The sequence below is a fragment of the Parambassis ranga genome, chromosome 19 (genome assembly GCF_900634625.1).
Source record: "Parambassis ranga chromosome 19, fParRan2.1, whole genome shotgun sequence".
NCBI lineage: Eukaryota > Metazoa > Chordata > Actinopteri > Ambassidae > Parambassis > Parambassis ranga.
The window spans coordinates 541,587-564,823 of NC_041039.1; the positions used below are offsets into that span (position 1 = coordinate 541,587).

General features: G+C 43.2%; 1 protein-coding gene across 2 annotated transcripts in view; it reads left to right on the forward strand.

Moving 5' to 3' along the window:
• The first annotated feature begins 682 nt into the window (after positions 1 to 682).
• The window catches only part of ripor1 (RHO family interacting cell polarization regulator 1), a 67,246-nt gene continuing 44,691 nt past the window's right edge, over positions 683 to 23,237 (forward strand). The window contains exon 1 of one of the 2 annotated variants that reach the window (XM_028431168.1): positions 683 to 915. The gene's annotated coding sequence lies outside the window, so the exon portion shown is untranslated. Of the gene's footprint in view, positions 916 to 11,988; positions 12,021 to 23,237 lie in introns of those variants that run through there. The other variant, XM_028431169.1, reaches the window with a different exon arrangement.

A 23,237-nucleotide genomic window follows, 5' to 3' on the forward strand; every position in this document is an offset into this window, starting at 1 on the left:
CTACTTTTCAATGTGTAAACTGAGCAAGCCCAACAACAAAGTAATGCTCAGGTTCAGATCAGAGAGGCTGTTCTTCCCAATCACGCCCATTGCCAATGTGTGCTTCCAGCAGGACAGCCCAGTTTTGTGAGGAAAACTGGGTTTAAGATTTCCATAGTGGTAGTTTGTTAGATAGTTAGTCTTAGTCTAGTTTGTCACCTAGGATCATTTCGCCTTGAGTTGCCCCTAACAACATACCTCCTAGGATCTTCAGTCATGCAAACCCCTCCACCACCTTAAGGTGGTGATTCACATGGAGTTTACAAGGAGTTTTGTATTTTAAAATATAAAAACATGTGTAAAAATGCTTTCACTTTATTACACTAGTTTATTTTACTACTTTTTGTGAGCAAGTCAATCTTTTAAGATTTTTTAGGATTTGATTCATGACATAAAATACACAGTACCCTAGTACCTATGACACATTCTATGTGTTTAGTACCACAGATGTCATCAAGGCAGTTGTTATGTGACTGTGCTGTAGCTGCCATTATATCAGAGGGGGACGCTTATTGTCTGCAAAAATTTAAACCCTAAAATCCAAAACAAAAACACATCACTGCTGCGTTCTCTTAACCATTTTTGGGTAGCCTACATTTATTGTGAAAGCGTCAACCGGAAGTACACACGTAGACGGCGCAGCTCCTAACGAACGTGGAATAATCATGGACCATAATGTGCTAGCTGCGTGAAAGCTGATCAGTGAACGGACGCAGTGGATTTCTGTGACGGCACGGGACGCTGTTAAGGAGACTGATGGACTGAGAAAAGAAGGGTGTTCAGAGCAACCTTAAGCGGCAGCCTGCGGGAAACTGCTCTGTAAACTGCAGATTTGTGTCAGCTGGGAGAGAGGAAAGGAAACACTGCAGTAAACATGTACGTAGCCTCAATGTTTGTCATTTGAAAGCGTCACTCTGTGACATTTGTCTCCCACTAGCTTCCTAGGGATTGTCACACAAGCTGTGAGGACGTGAGCTGTTAAGTTAGCATGCTGTTTAGTGGCTGTCAAACTGCTGTCTTGTCTTGTCACTCCAACCTGTCTCTTGTCCCGCTGTATGGAGCCACTGGCCTGCCATAAACTATGAAAAAATATCTTTTAACTCTCCTGGCGCATTTAGGAATAATGTAATGTTGTTGGTACAGTAGCCTACATTAGTCAAAAATAAAAAAACTAATAAATAAACATACAAAAAGAGAATATTTAGGTAAGTGCCAGAAAACCCCACCTGTGGGGATCATGTGTCACAGATTATTAATGGCATTAATGCTGCATTCACATGTTTTAACAGTCAGCAACACATAATACATGATTATACGTCAGATCATATGTGTGCTCTCAAGCTTCTCATGTTTCAGTAAAGCCTTACAACTTTGAGGCTATTTAGACTTTAAAACTTTTATTCACTCACATAAGCTGAGCATTTAACAGAATGGACAATGATTTTTAGTTAAAAAAATATACATAATATGCATGCATGCTTTTTCCCATTATACATATCAAGACATATATCATAAGTCAACAATAAATAACTGATTAAAACACATCACTCTAGGCTGCTGTGTTTTTCATGTATGTATGTCAAAAAATATTTTATGAATGAAAGAGTCATCCTTTCATCTCAGTGGTATGTCATGCAGGTTGTCTGTCTCTAGATGCAACATTTTTGGCATAGCTTTGAAATACGGCACACACACATGGTCCTGTTAGATTACGTTCCAAGAAACAGCCATATCCAGGGAATCTAAATGTTGCTGTAATAGGTGACAAAAACAAACTGCTTGGAGTTGACTGTGGGAACGCTCCTTTTGAAATCACAAACACTCTCCCCCTGTGTTGCTGTGTGTCCATTGTGCCACTATAGGGCTCTCAGTGTTTAAAGACCTAATTCAGCTAATGACGGGCTGAGCTCACAAGTTATCTGAAACAGATACAGAGCAGTGGGCTAACTGTACCCACTTATCATTCATAATGCAAGATTACATAGGAGCGTAGTATTAGGAAGAAGTCAATATGTTTATTTTAGTGCAAATAAACATTATATCCCACAATTTAAAATATTGCTTGAAATGAACTGAGACAGACCCATTCTCAGATTTCAGTTTTTGATATTGCCTCACAGTGTTAGTAGCACTTTCTGTTATTCTGTCTCTTTTTAAAATATTATTATCCATAATGCAGTTGTACCAGCAAAAGAACATGAAGTTTGTCATACAATAAGTTAGCAAAGGCTGCTGCACAGCCCTGTAAAATAAGAAAATCTGATGTTATGGGTGCTGGCTTTTTGTCCACTTACTACTTCAAAGACCTGGACAAATGACTTAATAACACAACTCTCAAACATGGTCTCAGATTAGTAGATGATTAAAGCATAATGGCAGTAAATGACTGATTGTTCAGATATATGTCATTAAAGGTAGGGTAAGAGATCTTACTCTGATGCACTTTTTGTTAAATTAGTGTAACTTCTCTTTACAGTCCGATAGCAACCAATTAGTTCGGCAGTTTCACATTAAAACAAAGAATATTAATCATCTGTGGAAGCTATAAAACGCTAAAAACATCAGCCAATCCTTTGGGACGACCCTGCATGGAGTATTGGCTTGTTGTCACTCTCTTCCTACTCTGCACGCACCAAAGAGGTCTGTGCATGATGGCCGAAGTCACAGACCGCTCGTCTTGAGGTAATGCGCGTCCATGTGATTGGTGGGCGTGGCTTCTGGGTGAGCTCCGAGAGAAAGGGGCGTGTGTTTATTTTCGAAATCTTGCTGACTCGCTGAGTTTCAAATCTTCAACCCTACCTTTAAGTTTTGAAGAAATTGGATATTTTGGCCATTTTAATCTATTAAAGTCTTGCTATGCTGCTAGGTATTTAGATGAGAACAGCACTAGTTGATAGTTTATAGGGTGCTGTATTTATCTGAATAGCTCTACCTTACCTTGTCCGTATTAATTGGCAGGGAAAAAGTCAGATGGTTATTTTAAACAAAGAGGAGCTTTGTATCAGGTGTGTAGATCATCTTGTAGATTCTCTAAAGCTAGGTAAACAAGGCTAAACACAACAAACAACAAAGGTATTGATGCATTATGCTATTGATGATAAAAAAGGCTTACTTACAGATGAACCCCACTTAGAAATTTGTGTTTGTGTGTTTGACCAAGGGCAGGGTACGCTTCACACACACAGGTAGAGGCCATAGCAGACTGGATTAAGTGTTTCCTTTGACTGCACTCTGCCTACTCAGCTCCATGTTTTAGCGTTGTCCAGAGCTGTAAATGAGTGTGTATATGTTTTAAAATGACTTATTTCTCCATTTCACTGTTAATGCTTTGTTCTTGCTACCTTGGATGAGGGGGCTTCACAAAGCTTAATCTCACAGTCAGGGATTGGAGGTACTACCATGGTAGACATGAACTTTCTTTGTTAACCCAGGCCACTATCGTTTCAGTATTTTATGTCTACAAGAAAATGGAACATTTTGGTCCAACCTTTATCCTGGAGGAACATCTGGTTATGATGGAGAGCGTTATATTTTATGTTGTGTGTTTATGTATCATTTGTCACATTAAAAAAAAGTTAGCTTTCTTTGTTGAGTTTGGTTGTTTGTAAGACAGGGTGTTGTGTGATGGAATCCCAACCTGAATGATACATAGGAGGTTATCATTTTCTTCACACAAAATGGATTGTGGTGGTCAGCAAAACATTTATTATTGTCATCAGTTGTTGTTAGATCATTAGCTACACAGGTAGGACCTTAAAAAGCAGGGTGACGCTGGATCCCTGTCATTATCACAGCCTAGAAGTTTACCTGATATGACTTAGATAAACATACACAGCATGAGTCTGTGCAGTGCAACTTTGTAGAGAGTGATTCATGAGAACTGCAGCAGAAATCATACATTACCTGTCCAGACCAGTTATTTATGTAGACTACAGGTGCTGCTCATTCCTGGAGCTGTATTACTCCTCTGTGCTTCCTAGAAGGAATATTTCCACAATTGTTTTTGTCATGTTATAATAATTTACAGAGACTATCATGTCGCTCTGCACATGTCCTGCGCACAAAGCGACACTGAACACAGGAGCGCAGCTTCGCTGAATGACATCCAGCGGGGTCTGGGTATGTCTGAAGCATGCTGCCGCTGTTATAATCAGGTGTGCCTACAGTTACAAAACTATTTATTAGACTAAAACATGGCAACGGGGCAGCCTAACACAGACAAGGCAGCTTTCCATTTTTAGCTGATATGTGGTGTTTGTAGTTGAGCTTGGATAGATTGACACTTTATTGATCCGTGACGGGAAATACAGGGTGCAAACTTTTTTCCGTTGTCTGTTTCCATGAAATGCTACCACACTGCACATGTCTCTGACAGGGTAGAGAAGGACTGACTTACATGGCACGGTCAAAACTAAATAAATATTCAGCAAACCACCGGCCACCGGTACTCTCTGTCTGTAGTGGGTCGGGCTGAACCAAAGTAGTGAAAACAAGGGGGGTGTTCAAAGATCGACTGTTACCTGTGTGACCTCCATTAGCACTTGGTACATTCCTCCTGATAAAATTAACGCTACAAAAAGTCGACCAATCAGAATTTTGGTCGAGCCAGGACGTATCGACTAATAAATTGACCAGTCGACCGGGAGATTACAGTCCTATACAGATGGTTCAAGTGGGTGAGATTATATGAGGATTACCTACTTGGCCTTTCGTCTGTAAACCTAAAGGATAGCAACACATACTGAATAGGTAGCAGCGCCGAGGTTATCGCTGCTGTCCTTGCTTCTCTTCTACATTTGGGTTTTCTAGTTGAATGGATTTTACACTTGTTAAAAGGATAGCCAACCACACTGGCTGGACTTAAAGGTTTGGGAGGCTGATAGGAGGGTTTTGTTTGCTGGTGATAGCTTGGCATTGGTCCTGTGAGGAGGAGTCTTCCTTCACAACAAATACGAATGTAATATGTTAATTCTACTAAAGGAATGCATTGAACAGTACACTTAAAAAAACTGATTCAAGCCCCTCTTAGAGGTGAAACATTATTATTTTGTTTGTCTTATGAAAATATTATTAATTCCAACAATACCCAAATATGTTTAGCAGATGTAACATAAATATATTTGCTTTGACTCCACTGGCAAACCTAACCAGAATGAGTTCAATAACCAGAGCAAGAGCATGCGCAGGAGATCAGCCTCTGTCCTATCTGTCATCCGCCTCTGCTTGAAACTATTGTTGGTAAGTTTTCTGTCTTCTACTTAATAAGTGTATTATCTTTATGTGAAATAATGTGCATGTCTTAATTTAAATGGACACTGAGCTTAAAAAGAAATGTCAGTCATTGTTCACATTGGAGAAGACAGGCTACAAGCAGCTAAGATTAGTTAGCATTCGTTGTAGCTAACGTCTATGGTCGTGTCATATAGGTCGTATCAGAGGTGAACGCGGTTAGTACTTGGAGTTTTCTACACAGGCACGCTGAATCCATCCTTAACACAATGAGAGCGCAGCTCATCGCCAGCTAACGCAATCCAAAAGTGCTTTGCTTTACTTTTGTAGCGTAGCTGGCAGGCTAACGTTAGCACAGAGCTAACGCTTTGTGTTAGCCTGAGAGGCACTTGTATGTGCAGGGGTACAGCCAGTGCTTAAGTGTAGTTAATGTGAAACAATACAGTCATGCAGGGATTTATTGAAGTGAAGTAGTCGGCATATTTTCGCGATATATTTTCCAATGTGCGCTCTATGTCTGCTGCGTGTGTGTCTGTGCTGCTGGGTGTGCGCATCGGGCTGGAACTGCGGTGTACGTGACAGAGCAGGGGAGACCTGTAAACGTGCTGAAATGACTTTGTTTAGTAAGATGAAAAGGTATAAACCTGTTCTATAGTAAGGGGACAATTAAATGACTTCTGTTGTGATCTGGCGCTATAGATAAAAATAAAATAAAAAATAACTCATTGGATGAACTCAGATTAATTGTGGGAGACTTTTCCATCCAATAAATATGGGTAGCCCCAACTCAGAACAAGTACGTTTATGCAGTATGTGTTTGAGTTGGACCAACATGATTTTTTTCATGTTGGTCCAACTCAACCTAAAAAAATACCTATTAAATGATATTTGATTAAAACGAGTTGAGATTTCAGATTAAAGTTTTGAGTGGACCTCAGAGGCTTTTCAGATTTTAAATTGGGCTGTTTCATTGTGAAATTTGGGAGTGGCTGCTGCAGCATACCATCTTTCACGTATTTATTATATGCATACCTCTAATATATAATCTCATTTTATGCAAACATCTTATGCTCTTAATGACTGTAGCTAATTATATACTTGGTAATCAATTACAGCATCTTATTGTTATTTGGTCAATGTGATCTGACTCTTTTGTGACTTCTTTTATTTTACAGGATGCTGTATGTGGATGTGTGAAGAGTGCAGTTTGGAACCAGGTAGGCATCTGCAGCTTATCATACACCATACACAGACTGCCTGCATGCAGATGTACTTTTAATACATGGATTATGCTATTACTAAATCACATTTTTATTTGTGTTTGTTAATACAAACACAAATAAAAATGTGATTTAGTACTAATCAATGTAACTAATGTACTAATGAATGTAAAATGAAAACTCACATTTCTTTATAGCTATTCAAGTCTGTTTGAGAGTAACTACAACTATACTGTTTTGTACTACTACTGTTTTCCAGATGAATGATGACTTCTTGCAGATCACCACAAAGCCGCTGCATTGAAGTTCATGGCCCGGCTCAACCACTTCTCCAAGAAGCTTCTGTAAGTTTCCCAGAACAAATGAGGAACTTCAATATTAATGAAAGATTCACATGTTTATGTGATGTTCAGAATTGCATGTAACATGAGTGTGTGTTTGTGTTTCAACCCTATAGGAGGGCAGCTTACATGTTCTGAAGAAAGGAGCCCAGTGATGTGGTTGTTTCATCCAACTTAATTTGGTAAATTGAAATGCAAAGATTTATGTCATGGAGGAATGTCATTCACCTTACTGTTTCTATTTTTGCTGCATTTAAATAAAAGGACCTCAACCAGGTATAGTGTCATGTTTTTCTTAAGGGGTGGTAGGTTAATTTGAAGGTAATTTTATAATAATAATTTTATAATATTTTTAGGTTGGACAAACAAATAACTTTAATTACTAATAAACAAATTTACTTTCTGTACTTACTCTGTTTGACACAAATAAGTTGAACTAACTCAAATTATATTTAATAAATATGTTTAGGTTGAGTTGGACCAACATGAAAAAATCCTCTTGGTCCAACTGAAATACATTATATTGTATAAACGTTCTTGTTTTGAGTTGGGGCTACCCATATTTATTTGATGGAAAAGTCTCCCACAATTTAATTGAGTTCATCCAATGAGTTATTTTTTGAGTGTATAGTCAAAAGGTATTGCATTCTCACATCTTGTGTTAGTATTTGTGACCTATAAATATGGGATGTGTTTTTAAGTGTGAGCATGGTTCATGCAGCACATTGTTTTATGCTGAGGTAAATACACAACAAAAAGAACCCCATACTGCTGCTGGCATAACAGATAGCTCCTACTCCTGTTGATATTTTTTTATAGATTCTCAGTGGTTGTATCTTGCTCAGATACCATCAACAGATTGTTGACAGATTAAAAATAGTCCAGGCTCTGCCTTCCGTGTCTCTTTACCTGGTCATACAGCAGCTTAACCCCCAAGGCTTTCCATGAAGGGTTAACCTAATTTTCTCTGTGTGAACAACCAGCTCACTGAACCAAGCAGTATTCAGACAGAGGTGCGGGAACTGTCAGCGTTGTCCTAAGGCAGGGATTATATTATGCTAACAAATGTAACACACAGAACAGTTTTGAAAATGATATAGAGACACTTTGAGCTTGAATCATCTATGTAATAGTCCATTTAAGCACATTGCCAACACAACTGTTTTAGCCAATTTTGAACATGGATATTAATAAAGAGTTATGCGTGACTATAAACCATAGTAGACTGGCTACAAACTAATAATTAGCCTCTTGCACTCCATTGACAGTTAAGCTTCTTATTAGCCAGCTGGAGATTAACCAGAAAGTCCCCACTTCGCAGGGGTCCGCTTGCACACACACAAGAGTCAGTGTGGTGCTGTAAACCCTGTGTCAAATAATTTACCAAGCTTAATCTGCTTTACTAGATAGAATGATTAAAATAATTTGTTCCATCAAATAGTACTACACTGTAAATAATTTCCCTGTAAAATAACAGTAAAGTGCTGGCAGCAGGGACGCCTGTACTTTACTGTTATTTTACAGCACTCATACTGTTGCGAAATTGAACTTGAACTTGAATTGTCTGTTACAGTAAAAACAATATGCAGTATACTTCTGTAATTACTTCATTTTACAGTAACATGGGAGTTACATTTTCACTGTTTACTGAAGACAAGTATAACAAGGACCAAGATCAGGACTTCAGAGTATCTAAAATGTCAATATTCAGTGCAGTTGAAATTAACCTTGTTCTGTGGGCTAAGAAGTACTTAAAAAATCAATCAACAACTAACAAAGGATATAAAACACACAAATGTTTATTTAAACAGGCTATGTAACATTAAAAATGTAAGCCAAAGTCATTATTATTAGCAAAATAGCATCAGCCAAGTACTGTCTGCTGGACGCCAATAAACTAAAACATGAAGACACAAAAGGTGCAACTGTTTTCATACAGTTGTGTACATACAATGTTTTATCATTATTATTGTCTTAATATTAAAAACAAACAAACGGGCAGAATACTGAAGTGACTAATACAAAGGAAATAAGTGTTTAGCCTATAACAGAATGGGGGCCATTTTAATTGTACAGTTAGAATAGAATAGAATAGAATATACTTTATTAATCCCATTGGGAAGGTCCCTCGGGGAAATTTGGGTACCAGCAGCAATACACACCAACAGTCAGAGCAAGAGTTAAATAGAATAAAATAGAATATAGTGCAGTAAAAAAATAAAAGAGGAATTATTTACAAACATTGCACACCAGCATAGATGGTCATGTGATATAGTGCAGTAAATGTAAAGTAATTATGTACAAAATTTGCACAGCAGCATAAATGGTAATGTAGTATAGTGCAGTAAATGTAAACAAACATTACACAGCAGCATAAATGGTACAGATGGATTATTGCACAGTATATAAATTATTGCACGTGTGTTGTATCAGGCAGGCTGTGCTCCTCCCTTCCTTCTCCCCCTCCTGCCAAAAGCAGAGTTGTAAAGTTTGATGGATCGGGGGACAAAAGAGTCTCTGAGTCTGTTGGTCCTGCTCTTGGGGAGGAGCAGCCTGTGACTGTTCAGGCTCCTCTGAGCGCTGATGACAGTGTGCAGAGGATGACTGGCATCGTCCACAATAGCCAGGAGTTTTCTTAGTGTTCTCCTCTCTGCCACTGTCACCAGGGAGTCCAGCTTCATGCCGACCACAGAGCCGGCCCGCCTGATAAGTCTGTCCAGCCTGTTAGCACACCTTTTGTTTATGTTACCCCCCCAGCAGACAACAGCATAAAAAAGTGTACTGGCCACCACAGACTGGTAGAACATCCACAGGAGTTTCCTGCAGATGTTGAAGGCTCCCAGTCTTTGCAGGAAGTACAGACGGCTCTGGCCCTTCTTGTACAGGTGATCTGTACAGCATGTCCAGTCCAGCTTGTTGTCCAGCCACAACCCGAGGTACTTGTAGTTGCCTACAATCTCCACCTCGTCGTCCCTGGCGGTCACTGGACGTGGCTGTGGGCTGGACTTCCTGAAGTCGATGACCAGCTCCTTAGTCTTTGAGGTGTTAAGCTGGAGATGGTTCACCTGACTCCGGGTGACAAAGTCGCTGACTACACTTCTGTACTCATCCTCTCCATCATCCCTGATACACCCCACGATGGCTGTGTCATCTGCAAAGTTCTGGATGTGACACCGTTCTGAGTTGTAGCAGAAGTCTGAGGTGTAAAGTGAAGGGTGTTGAGATGGGGGGAGGGGTGACAGGTGGGGAGAGGGCTGCACAGGGGGTGGAGTCAGGGGGGTCATACACTGCAGTGAGGAGGGGGGGGGGCAGTGGGCTGGTCAAAGCGGTTGAAGAAGTTGTTCAGCCTGTTTGCTTCCTCCACTGTCCCCCCTGCTGTTGTGGCCTTTGATCTGTAGCCTGTGATGGTGTTGACACCATCCCAGACCTCCTTCATGCGTTTCTCACTCCGTTTCTTCTCCACCTTCCTCCTGTAGCTGTCCTTTGCCTCTTTCAGGCATTGTTTCACCTCCCGCTGTGCTGATTGAATAGCCTCTCTGTCTCTGTTCATGAAGGCCACCTTCTTCCTGTTGAGGGCAGCTTTAACATCTTGTGTTACCCAAGGTTTGTTATTTGGGTAACAGCGGACAGACTTGTTTAGGGAGACTACGTCCAGGCAGAAGTTAAGGTAGTCTGTCAGACAGTGAGTCTGCTCCTCTATGTCCTCGCCATGTGTTTTCAGCAGTACATCCCAGTCAGTGGTGTCAAAGCAGTCCCTCAGAGCATCCTCTGCTTCAGGTGACCACTTCCTGATTAAACGAGTGGTTTTGGACATCCTCATCCACCAGGGGGGTGTTCTGTGGCTGCAGGTGGACCAGGTCATACCTGTCTTCTTGGAGACAGCCTTTCCTCAGATGGCCTTTGATCCAGAATACAAGCTCCCTCTTGTAGGTTGAATGTATAGTAGATCGAAACACAGCAGCCAGTCCGTCAAAAAGGATGGAGTGATGTCCTCAGATATGAAACTTCAGGCTGATAGCAACATCAAGAACATCATTTACTTTATGTACACATCCACAAAGTCTCATAATTATGACCAATTTGATGAAGCAATGAAAACACAATGCTTACCAAGCAGTATCAGAGAGGCCTTCAGGAGGGGTGAGGGTTGTCTCAATGAGATGGACACCTGTAAGGAACAGACATATAATGGGAAAATCAGATCAGAAACATCAGGTGAGAGTAACCTGCTGTAAACATAGATTTGCCATTCAATATTTAAACACATAGCAGGAAAGAAAAAACAACTACAGTGTATGTGTAGGCCTGTGTGCGTGTGCATTTGTGGATGTGTGGCACACAGGAGAGCAACTAACGTAACCTTTTACCTAAATTTATTCAAACTCGACATAAAGAAAACTGAAACACACCCCAACCATCTCTGTCGGTCATTTCACTGTTCCATCAACCACCAACTCTAGTTTGCTCAAAATAACCCCTAATTCTGCCTTGCTGACCTCGCCTCATTATGCTAACGTGCCGTGTAATGCTAACTGAGCAGCAGCTCTCCCTCCTCGGAGTTTGATTTAGTTTGAATTACAGTGTTTTTGAATCGGATCAATGCAGATGAAGCAGGACTGCTTGTTCATGTGTAGCAACTGTCCTCAACGCTCTGGGAGAAGAACTGAATTTTCCGTCGCGCTCCAATTTTTGAAAAATACTGTAGTTTACTGTTTTTAAACCTGTCAAAGTTTTGATGGTGGATACACATGTGGAGTTGCAAACCACTGCAAACATTTTTTGTAAATGGGGTGTTGACTGGAAGGAGGAGGCCAGAATAAACCTCTAACCAGCAGCATGAGACACCTGCCATACATAAACCTATATTTTAGGCTCTAATGGTATTAAAGAAGGGTGTTTGTTCAATTTTCAAATTAATTCAATTCAGTTTTATTTATATAGCACATTTTACAATCAGAAATTCTCTCAAAGTGCTTCACAGAAACACAGAGCGTGAGACCCAGAGCCTGAACCCCCTTAAGAGCATTGTGGCAAGGAAACTCCCTTTAAGAGGAAGAAACCTTGAGCAGGACCCGTCTACTTAAGGAGGAACCAGTCCTGCTGCCAGTCATCTGGGTAGAGGAGGAGAAGAAGAGGGAGACAGGACAGAGAGGATGAAGGAGAGAGAGAGGAGCAAACATGCAGCAAACATGATACAGTACAGAGCAAACATGACAAGCAAGATGAAACAGTGATTATATTATAATGGATATCTATATATATCATCGTCCATAAGTAGTAATCATGATAATCACAAGATCATTGTTGTTAGAGAGCACTGTTTACTTTCTAACAGTAAAATGTTTAACTGTAACTATTAAAGGCAGAGGAAGATGTAGGAAGGCGGAAAGGAAACAAGCACACCTTGTCAGGCAGGATATTAGAAATATGCACAGAATGGAAAGAATGTGGCTTTATTTCAGCAAATATGCGCATGCATGCAAAGTGAAGTCAAATATGTTTATGTAGGAGGAGGAAGAGGAGGAATTTGGTTGAATAATTAGTAGGGATGTCCCGATCCGATCACATGATCGGAAATCGGGCCCGATTACGTGATTTCAGACTCGATCGGAATCGGACATTACCTCCCGATCAGGACTCGGATATATACTTATTAGGGCTCTCAAAGTTAACGCCGCCACGGCACACACACAGGCCTGTCGCGGTAAACAATAAATCAATTAATTGCACGATAACTTTAAATGGGCTCGATAAGTTTTTCGGCCGCGTTAAATTACATTTGCATGCTGGTTTGTTTTCCTCTCTTTCTCTCTCTCCCTCTCGCTGCCAAAGAGGCTGGATGACAAAAGGCGTCACTCCGGTGCATCGTAGCGTATAAAGTGTGCGAAGTCCGGCCGTCAGATTTAATATGGCCCGCGGCTTCTGTCTTAAAATGTGTCAAACCAACAGGTAGTTCTTATTTTTTGAACTCATTGTGTGACGTTTACGTGATGTTCTGAGCAGACCTCTGTCAGCTCGCTGTCTGCGTCGCCACGGTGCGTCACAGTGCTGCAGGGCTTGGACGTTACAGCAACACAGAGAGCTGTGAAGCTGCACAACACTGGTTCAACACTTCGACACAATTCACCACAAGACTAAACATGCTTATGAATACAACGTGCCATCAGAGAGAGTCCGCGTTGTACGAGTGAAGTTCTCTGCCTTCTCACTGGCGGCACTCGCTGCAGCGCCACCCAGTCTAGTTCTCTTGCCCGGTCCTCTTGTGCCATCTCTGCTATTTTATGTGTTTCTGTCTACATGGTGGCGTTTTTAAAATTCGCTGATGCGCATACACACACGCAAACGCGTGCGCACACAAACACATTTTTCATGGTCATAGCTGTTACGCTGAATATTTTCAAATTCCAGGGGGCGCTGTAGAGCCATTTTGCAAGTCGCCATCGTGGCGACAGTTTCAGATCGCCATTTTTCGCGAACCAGACCTGTGCGCCAAATTTGGTGAGTTTTTGAGCACGTTCAGGGGGTCAAATTTGCGTCGAATGACGCGGAAGAAAAAAAGAGAATAATAAACGCTTGCATTTCAATAGGGCTCTTGCACCATTCGGTGCTCGGGCCCTAACTAGAAAATTCCACAAGAAATTTTGAGTGTGAAATTTACAGTGTTTTGATGCCTGTGGTGAGGGTCGATTGCAGTTTTTCTGGATTCCTTCAAACACCTTTTGTCCGATCGCTAGTAGGACGATTTGATGTATAATTTGGGGGGGGGGGGGGGGGGGGGGGTTAGCTGTGTAATGAATTAGAGGGTTTTATTTTGAAAAATAATCCTGTTATTGTGCAGGGTCTTTTATTTTGAAAATCCATGTGTGTGTCTGTGTGTTGGCAGGTGTGTCTGCATATTTCTGGGTGGCTTGTATGTAGTTTACCAGGCCTAGTAAGGTGTGTAATGATTTGGAGGCTTTTATTTTGAAAATCAGTGTGTGTGTGTGTGAGTGTGTGAAAGTGTGTGTGCATGTGTGAGTGTAGTTGTATATGTTCCTGTATGGTTCATGGTTCATTCATTAGCTGTGTCCCAATTCAGGGTCTGCATTCTCCGGAGGACGCAGCCTCCTCTGGAGGATCCTCAGGAGGACGCGGCCTCCTGAGGATCCGTTGATAAATGGGATAAATTCAAAGCACTTCCTGGTTGGGGCGCAACGTCATAACTTTTGCCCTCCAAGCCGGGGAAAAACAAAAGCAGCGACAGCGACACAACACGGAACAACAGACAAACAACACAAGAGACAAACAACACAAGAGACAAACGGGACAACAGTGTGGATTTATGTGTTCAGGACCTCTGTGGGTGGATCTTGCAGGAGCTCACATGACTAAGATCCCTATAGTTGGTTAATGGCCAGTTAACGACCAGATCATTAACTGGAACAATCTTCTCTTCCCCCGGTACCGGCACAAGCAGAGGTCTGGAGGGCAGAAGAGAACACCGAAACACACATACCGTATTTTCACGACCATGAGGTGCACTTAAAAGTCTAAAATTTTCTCAAAAGTCAGCCGTGCGCCTAGTAATTTGGTGCGTCTTGTGTATGGGTTGAGTACCACACACAGGGATGTGATATGCAAACTATAAAACTACTATATAGTTTGATTACTCAATGCATATAGCGCTGTAGCTCGCAATAATTCCATAATACAGATACAGCTGATTGGTTTACTCACATGTTATTCTGCATAACAATTTGTAACTTGTATGTACAATTTTCTGTTTTGCTGCCGCGCCTGTGTGGCATTTTTCTTGTTGTGCTCTGAGCTGCATGATGTGCGATCGGACCCTCGCTTCTGAGCTTTAAGACAGAGAGTTACATTGCGCTGCAGAAGTGAAAACCCAGGAAACCGCTCTGCATCCTCCGCACGCTGCTCACATATCTATCAGCAGCGATTCAGTAAAAACCGGCTGGATATCAGTGAGGAGAGCCGGTGCAGCCTCTCTCTCGACAGTGGTAGCGACAGAGAAACAGCGTGTGTGTTTCTATGGGCAGAGCAGTGGCTGCTGCTGAATGCCTGTTGTGATTCGAACTTTATGTTGACACTTTATTAATAAATAAAGTTGTTAAAAAAGTTATTAAAAATATTAAATTAATAAATATAAATTGTCCCGCATTTTAATCAGATGCACCACAGTGATTCCTAATTCATCCTTACCAGTGGCTGACTCTACAGAATATTTATTACAACTATAAACAGGAAACAACTGCATGAGTTCAAACCTGCCAGCTTCCCTCTCATCACTGTCAGAGTCACAGCCACACACGTTGCCGGCTGGCTGTTCGGAAATTATTATTATTATTGTTCAGAAATTATGCTGGCTTTCACAAAAGCTTGGACAACAGTCACTGCAGAAACATGAGTCCACGCATCCACAATCCATTCACATATGCTGGCGCAACTCGCCCGGTGCTGCCTCCCAGTAAAGCTGTGCTCGCTGTCTGCCATCCATTGCTCCCACGCCGCTCGCAACTTAACTTTGAACGCCCTGTTTACGCCGATGTCCAGCGGTTGGAGTTCTTTGTTAACCCTCCCGGGACTACGGCAAGCACTGAATTCATTAGCTTCGCCTGGTTTTTATAAGACTGCGTCTTATAATGCAGTGTGCCGTATGGTCGCGAAAAAACGGTATACAAAATACAGGTCCTCCGGCAAGTAGGTGGCACAGTGACTGTAGGTTATCAGCATATCAGTGCGTGCCGAGTCAGATGTTAAACATGACTGTAAAGTTTCATCCACATAGGATGAAGTATGAGGGGGTTACAGCCACAAAAACATCTTTTCAGCCTGATTGGACAAATCCCCTAGGAGGAGTTTGTAAAAGTACGGGGACATGGCACTGCTGAGCCATGTGGCCACGCCCACATATGACAATAAGGTGATATGAAAAGGTGCACAGGGGCTGATGTCATGATGGCAGGTAGGATTAATAAATCAAGAAACACAGCAGCTTTCTCTATGGTGGTGAAGGGTCACATTTGTGGTGTTGCCCCGCCCACACCGTGCAACATCGATCTGCATTTTTGACAACATTTTCTCAGCCATGTCTTCAGAACCATGTGACAAAATCTCAGGTCTATCAGGGTATTTCCCTAAGAGGAGTTCGTTCAAATACGAGGTGTGGAACATGGATAATCGGCCTGAACACAATTCATACTGCTAGTAGGTGGTGCTATGAGTGTCATAGCATATCAATCTGTTCAGAAAAACAGGCTCAGTATGCCTGATTTTTTTCATCCACATAGGATGGAGACAGCCACAAATACATCCATTTCCTGTGCTTTGGTGAAGGGTCAAATTCGAGGCGGCGCCACAGCCAGATGGTATGATGAAGTGCTGCGTTTTTTAACTTTTGGTCCCTGACCCCTTAAGGGAGAGCGCACCAATTTTTAGCCGTATCACGCAATTCCTTTAGGAGGAGTTCGCAAAAGTGCGGGGTGAGCAAATTGGAACATGGCAGAGTTTTTTCCGAATGGCAAGGAATGGCGTGGAATTTTCTGCCAAGAGGCTTTTTTTCTTGTCACAAGGCGATACCATCATCAGTGTACCAAGTTTCAGGTCTGTAGCAGTTGAGGTGAATATTTTCACACTTTAGGGGGCGCTGCAGAGCCATGCAGCTACGCCCGCCAATGGTGACAGTGTCAAGTTGCGATTTTCGTCGGGGGACAATTTTGTGCCAAATTTGGTGAGGGGGTCAAAATGGCGTTACCGGAGCCGGACCAAGAATAACAAGTAAGCTGCAAGCAGCGATGACGGGCCCTCGCAGCCCTTGCGGTCCGTGGGACCAGCAGCCGCCACCTCTCCTATCGTCCCACGACCTCTCTCCCAGCTGTACCGGCACGAGCCGTGGTCTGCAGGGCAGAAGAGTACAGCAACACACACATGTACAAAAGACAGGTCCTCCGGCCAGTAGGTGGCGCAGTGACTGTAGCATATCAGCATGTCAATTTGTGCAGCGTCCGATGTTCAGCATGACTGTAAAGTTTCATCCACATAGGATGAAGTATGTGGGAGAAAAAATACATGTATTTCCTGCGAGTTGGCGAAGGGTCAACTTTGTGGCGGCGCCACGGCCAGACCGTGTGACGAACTGATGCGTTTTTGATAACTTTTGGTCCCTAATGCCTTAAGAGTAACCAGACCAAGTTTCAGGTGGATTGGAGAAATCCTCTAGGAGGAGTTCGTAAAAGTGTGGGGAGTGGAAACTGAAAAATGGCGCAGTTTTTTCAAAATGGCGGACTTCGTGTGCGTTTTAGAGGATACCTCCAAGAGACTTTTTTTCTTGTCTAGAGGTGATACATATGTGTACCAATTTTTGTGTCTGTAGGTCAAACGGGGAAGCAGATCTCATTACAGGGGGCGCTACTGAGGCATGTGGCCATGCCCACATATGAAGATGAGGGCATGGTGTACAGGGGTCATGATAGAGTCATGATAGAGTAAGAGGCAGGTAGGATGAACAAATCAAGAAACATAGAAGCTTTTTCTATGGTGGCGAAGGTACACCTTTGTGGAGATGCCCCGCTCACATAGTGTGACATCGAGCTGCGTTTTTGATAACTTTTGCCCAGCCATGTCTTCAGAACCAGGTGACAAAATCACAGGTCCATCAGAGTATTTCCCTAGGAGGAGTTCATTCAAATATGAGGTGTGGAACATGGATAATCAGCCTGAACACAATTCATACCGCCAGTAGGTGGCGCTATGAGAGTTTGTGGTCATTAGCATATCAATATGTTCAGAATGGCAGGCTCAGCATACCTGATTTTTTTCATCCACATAGGATGAAGCATGTGGAAGATACAGCCACAAATACATCTATTTCCTGTGCGTTGGCGAAGGGTCAACTTCGTGGTGGCCCCACAGCCAGACCGTATGACAAAGTGCTGCGTTTTTGATAACTTTTGGTCCCTGCCCCCTGAAGGGTGAGTGCACCAATTTTCAGCTGTATCAAGCAATTCCCCTAGGAGGAGTTCGCGAAAGTGCGGGGTGTGCAAATTGGAACATGGCGTGGTTTTTCCAAGATGGCTGACGCCCTGTAGGGGGTGGAATTTTTTTTCAAAGGCATGTTTCCTGGCATGAGGCGATATATCAGGGTACGAATTTTCATGGTCGTAGCTGTTACGCTGAATATTTTCAAATTCCAGGGGGCACTGTAGATTTGGTGAGTTTTTGAGTACGTTCCGGGGGTCAAATTTGCGTTGAATGATGCAGAAGAAAAAAAGAGAATAAACGCTTGCGTTTCAACAGGGCTCTTGCACGTTCCGTGCTCGGGCCCTAATAAGAAACGCATGCATTTCAATAGGGCTCTCGCACGTTTCTTGCTCGGGCCCTGATAATAATACTAGCAATTACAATAGGGCCTTCGCACCACTCGGTGCTCGGGCCCTAATAAAAGCAGTAAACAGTGCAAATTAACTTTTTAAAAGTGACCAATATGAATATATTGCAGCATATTAATGTTAAAAAGTACAGTCTGTCTGTGTACAGACTTATTGCTCAGTCTTTGGGTGGGTGGGATGTGTATGGGAAAGTGGTGTGATGGATTTCACAGCTCTGGGAAAGAAGCTGTGTCTCAGTCTGTTGGTGTGAGTTCTGATGCTCCTGTACGTCTTTCCAGAGGGAAGAGGTACAAACAGTTTGTGTCCTGGGTGGGTGGGGTCTGCAGCTATACGACCAGCCCTCCTTTGAATCCGGCTGTCGTATATGGAGTCCAGCTGTGGGAGAGGACTCCCCACAATCCCCTGTGCTGTCTTCACCACCCGGGCCAAGCCCTTCCTGTCCTGTGCAGCTCCCGTACCACACTGTTGCACTCAGACAGAGGATGATTTCTATTGTGATCCTGTAGAAGTTTGTCAGGAGCTGAGGGGATAGTCCAGTCCTCTTGAGCTTCCTGAGGAAGAAGAGCCTTTGTTGGGCCTTTTTCACCAGGTGGGATGTGTGCATGGACCAAGACAGGTCAGATGTGATGTGGATGCCCAGGAATTTGATGTTGTCCACCCACTCCACCTCCTCCCCATGAATGAGAGGGATGTGTTCCATCCTCCTGGATCTCCTAAAGTCCACAATGACCTCCTTGGTCTTGCTAGTGTTCAGGACAAGGTTGTTGATGAAGATTCTCAGTCATCCAGGTCATCATACGTAGAGAAGATTGAAGCAAGGCGTCTGGACTTGTAGAGTTTTCTAGAAGACGTTTCGCTGCTCATCCAAGCAGCTTCATCAGTTCTAACTGTTTGGTGGGGAAACATGGTTTATATGTGGTTACAGACCTATGTGGGTGGGTCTGGGGACAAACTGGGAGTCATCAGGACCCTGCAGCACAGAGCACAAACTGTACCCACCAGCTCAGAGGGGAAGAAGAAGGAGCAACACCACATCAGGAAGGCCCTGCAAACATGTGGCTACCCGAAGTGGGCACTCATCAAAGCCACAAAAACAAGACCCCCCAACAACAAGAAGAAGGACAACACCAGGCGGAGAAAGAACATCTCCATTCCATATGTGTCAGGAGTATCAGAGAAACTCCGCAGGATCTTCAACAACCATGACATCCCGGTCCATTTCAAACCTATGACAACACTGAGACTGGTTCACCCGAAGGACAAGATTCCCAGGGAGAAACACAGCAATGTGATATATGCAGTCCAGTGCAGTGAGGAATGCTCTGATCTGTACATTGGAGAAACTAAACAACCACTCCACAGAAGAATGGCTCAGCACAGGAGAGCCACCTCCTCAGGACAAGACTCAGCGGTTCACCTCCACCTCAAAGACAAAGGACACTCCTTTGAGGACAACAACGTTCACATTTTAGACAGGGAGGAAAGGTGGTATGAAAGAGGAGTCAAGGAAGCCATCTATGTTAAGCTGGAAAAACCTTCCCTTAACAGAGGTGGTGGCCTCAGACATCATCTTTCTACCACATACAATGCAGTGATTCCATCCATTCCCAGGAAGTTTGCACATACTCACAGTAAGAACAAAGGGCTGTCAACCAGTCCCCCTCCGGCAGTTTCATAGTCGTTAGCCAGTCGTTAGACACACCTGGCCCAGTCAGCCAGAACATCACAGGTAAGTATGGAAACATTTAGTGCTATTGTTTGTAAGTTTTTTAAAGTTTTACCCAGACCCACCCACATAGGTCTGTAACCACATATAAACCATGTTTCCCCACCAAACAGTTAGAACTGATGAAGCTGCTTGGATGAGCAGCGAAACGTCTTCTAGAAAACTCTACAAGTCCAGACGCCTTGCTTCAATCTTGTCTACGTCAGGACAAGGTTGTTGTCTGAACACCATCCTGTCAGGTGCTGGATCTCCTCTCTGTAGTGAGTCTCATCATTGTTTGATATGAGACCCACTACGGTGGTGTCATCTTCAAACTTCACAACCATGTTTGTGGAATAAATGGCAGAACAGTCATGTGTGAACAGGGTGAAAAGAGCTGGGCACACACCCCTGTGGTGTGCCTGTGCTCACAATCAGTGTGGATAAGGTGTGGTCCCCAATTCTCACCATTTGAGGCCTGTTGGTGAGAAAGTCCTTGATCCAGAAACACAGAGAGCCAGGCAGTTCCAGGTTGTGGAGTTTCAGTGTCAGCTTGTCCGGGATCACAGTGTTGAATGCTGAACTGAAGTCCACAAATAACATCCTAACAAAGGTGTTAGGATGCTCCAGGTGAGTCAGGGCGGTGTGCAGTGATTACTCTCCCTGTAGGCGAACTGATGTCTGTCCAGAGAAGCAGGAATGACATCCTTGATGTGGCTTAGGATGATCCTCTCAAAGCACTTCACGATTACTGGTGGTAATCATTGAGGCTGGTGACAGCAGATTTTTTTGGCACAGGCACAATGATGGAGGACTTAAGGCACACAGGAACTGAAGCGAGCTGCAGGGACAGGTTGAAAATGTCTAGAAAAACACCAGCCAGCTGATGCGCACAGTTTCAGTACCCGACCTGACACCTTATCCGGTCCTGCAGCTTTGTTGATGTTGATCCTCATCACGGTGGAGCTCACCTGGTGATGCTGGGGCTGCTCCTCCAGCAGTGGAAGATGAACAGTCTCTCTGCTGCCAGGCTGTCAAAGTGTGCAAAGAAGGTGTTTAAGGTGTCAGGCAGAGTGGGGTTGTGGCTGATCTGCTGGTTGCCGTTCCTGTAGTCTGTTATAGTTCTGATGCCTCTCCACATTTCCCTTGGTTTGTTGTCAGTAATGTGCTGTCTGTACCGGTGTTTGGCCTGCTGGATGCCCTTTTTCAGTTCTGTCCAGGCCCTGCTGTAGGCCAGTCTGTCACCTGACCTGTAGGCTGCATCCCGAGCAGAGACCGCACTGTGCTGTCCCACCATGGTTTCTGGTTTGGAAACACCTTGATGGACTTTCTGGGTAGAATAGCATCAGTGCAGAACTGCACACAGTCCAGGACAGATGATGTGTATGTCTCCAGGTCTGAGCCATCTTTAAACACTCCCCAGTCAGTGAGTTCAAAACAGTCCTCTAGTGCTGAGGAAGCCTCCTCAGTCCATACCTGAACTGTTTTGGTGATGGTCTTGTCCTGCAGATCAGAGGTTTATATACTGGACTCAGCTCCACAGAGATGTGATCTGACATACCCAGCTGAGGAGCTGCTGCAGCCTTGTATGCTCCTGAAATGTTACAGTAAACTTGATCCAGTATGTTGCTGTCTCTGGTGGGGAAGTGTATGAACCTGCGGAATTTGGGAAGCACTGCTTTGAGTTCCGTATGTTTGAAGTCTCCAGCCATGTTCACAGCTGCCTTAGGGTTGGAGTTCATCTGCCTGCTGATGAAACAGTAGAGCTCCTCTAGCGCTAGCTTAGCGTTAGCCCGCGGTGAAGTGTACACAGCTATGATAATGATAGAGCAGAACTCTCTCACCCTCTTTAATGGTCTGCATTTCAATTAGCTAATAAGGTATTTCAGATCGGTTGTGCAGTGCGTTCCGATCATGTGTGTGGCTGTACACCAGGAGTTGTGGATGTAAAGTGCGAGCCCTCCACCTCTGTGTTTAGCAGAAGCTGCAGTCCTGTCTGCTCAGAACAAAGAGCATCCCGCTAGCTTCACCGCCGTGTCTGGTGTGTTGTAATCCAGCCAGGTTTTGGTGATGATGACCACACAGCTGTCCATCCTCCACGAGATGATCCTCAGCCGAATCTCATCCATTTTTTTAGCCAGTGATCTTACGTTGGCGAGGAAGAGACTTTGAAGAGCCAGTCGGTGTGGGTTAACATGTAGCCTAGGGTGCACGCCGCTCCTCTTGCCCCGTTTCTGTTTATGGTGCCTCCTCTTCAGTCTCCTAGGCCACAGACGGGAGATGTCGAGAGCTGTGGTGGATTGCATCTCGTTGCATCTCTGGTGGTATAAAATGCAGCTCAGGAATTGCAAAAAGTTTTTTCCAATGTGCAATAGTTCAGTCCTGCTGTACTAAACTAATGCTTCAAGTGGCTGTAACAACAACAAAAACACAAACAAAACAAACAAAAGCCAAGAGCCCTGAGCCGCTGCATGTACACGTGCCGCCATCTTGTCGAGTAAAAACTGTTTCATTGGCTGCAGATATGGCTAATGCAACACAATAGTCCACTGCAAATGCTGATGTCTAAAACATACATGATCGAGCCTGAATCTTGTAAATGTAAGTTTCAAAAGTGGACACAACAGTGTGTTTTAAAGATTTTGGTAGAAAAAAACACTCTTCAAAGGATGTTACCTGTACATTTTATCGAGGCTAACTGGACTTTGTCTGAAGACGTTTCACCACTCCCCCGAGTGGGTAATCTGATGAACCATCTTCAGAAGAAAAATCCATGAGTCATGTTGCCTCAAATTAAACTCTTGGAGATAACATGACCTGAATGACTGTGAGTATCCACAGACAGTGTTGGGAAGATTACTTTAGAAATGTAATTGGTTACAATTACAAGTTACCCTGTTAAAAATGTAATAGTAGTGTAACTATTTCAATTACTTTATGAAAGTAATGTAACTAATTACATTTAATTACATTTGAATTACTTTTCTTAATTTTGAATGAATGCTCTCAACTGTTCCATATTCACATTTTAAAACCTTTCAGCAGTAGCTTGGTCAACATTAACACAATAATAAAATCAATCACTAGACTGAATTTCAGTATCTCTTTTTACTGAAGTAAAAAGAGATACTGAACACTGACAGTCACACAGGAAGACACACACACACAACACTTTACTGACAGGCTAGCACATACACCCACACACAAAAGTGGGCTATTGTGCTATATCTTGATCAATAAACAAACTAAAACTAAAACACCAAGTGTAGTGTTAACAAGGAAACATCATTTTAACATCTGAATGTAAACTTTCACAGCA